The following is a 1,353-nucleotide window of genomic DNA, read 5'->3' on the forward strand; positions in this document are numbered from 1 at the left end:
GTGAACAAACAATCTTCCCTCAGTCGTTCAAATGGAGCTCCTTATCCTGGGAAGAGGGAAAGATCCATTTAAAGAGGTGATACTTGGACCGACAGTTGTATGCAAAGAAGGACCAAATCATTCAGATAGAACAGCAAATGCAAAGACATGAACCAGAAGGAAGTCTGGCCAATTCCAGGATTGAAGAGAAAACTAAAGGAGAGGACAGTATGGAGTCAGGGTGGGGATAATAAGGAGGAAGTCAGAGACGCTGGAGGGTCAGAGTCTGTCAGGTCCTATAGACCATGCCAGTAAATTTAGGTTTTTTTTCAAGTGCAGCAAGTGAAATGGGAAGGTACTGAAAGATTCTAAAGCAGAGAAGTAAGAAGATATGATCTACGTTTTTAAAGAAGATCTAACTTCTGGGTTTTTACAAAAAGTATTATGAAGCTGAATGAATAGCCACAAAAGGTCCAGTTGGGAGCCCAAAGATCAAAGCCAGATAAGAAATAAAGGTAGCTGGCATGGTCTGACAGCACTAGGTGGAGAGCAATGGGCAGATTTAGGATATATTTTAGAGCTACAGTGGCTTGACTGGCTAAGGGATCTTTTTTTTTTTTTTTACTTTTGTTTGCGTTTATTTGTTGCGGCATTTATTCCCGGGCCATAAGTTTTTCTTTCTTCAGTTTCTTCTGGGATATCTTTTTCTTCTGTGCAACCTCCTCATCTGGTTTAGGAACGATCTGTTCTTTTTCAGTAAGGATCATCTCAGTGTGGCAGGGAGAGCTCATGTAGGGGTTGATCCGACCGTGAGCTCCGTAAGTCCTGCGCCGCATCTCGGGGGCTTTGTTCACCTGGATGTGCTCAATGACCAGAGAATCCACATCCAAGCCCTTAAATTCAGCATTACTCTTGGCATTTCTGAGCATGTGTAGTAAAAATTCAGCACTCTTTTTGGGCCACTGACCCTGCGTCCAGCCCCACTGCTTGGCCTGGGCACACCTACCAACTCCACCATTATAACGACGGAATGGTACACATTGCTTCTTTAAAGTGACATCCTTCAGATACTTGGTGGCTTTTCGGATATGCATACCCTTTATGGCCTGGGCAGTTTCACGAGTGTTCTTAAGGTGAACACAAAGATTTGAACCTCTTGATTTGCATGATTTCATGGGGTTTTCTGGGTCAAGTGAATAGCGCACTATTTTTAGGGTTCACCTCAGGCCGCTTACCGGAAAAAAGGGGGTCACATTTTATATTGGCAAGATTTGGCTTTTTCAGTGGAGCTTCCTTTAAAACTCACTGTGTAATTTAAAAAGCCAAGTGACCAAGAAACATCTTACTTCCATTCCTTAATACTAGACGGACCAA

General features: G+C 43.0%; 1 pseudogene; it reads right to left on the minus strand.

Annotated features, from left to right (window-relative positions):
- Positions 1-226: 226 nt before the first annotated feature.
- Positions 227-1,127, minus strand: LOC129559219 (large ribosomal subunit protein uL22 pseudogene; annotated as a pseudogene).
- Between the last annotated feature and the right edge of the window lie 226 nt (positions 1,128-1,353).

The sequence above is a fragment of the Moschus berezovskii genome, chromosome 8, assembly GCF_049115385.1.
Source record: "Moschus berezovskii isolate FMDL1 chromosome 8, NW_MosBer_1.0, whole genome shotgun sequence".
Lineage (NCBI taxonomy): Eukaryota > Metazoa > Chordata > Mammalia > Artiodactyla > Moschidae > Moschus > Moschus berezovskii.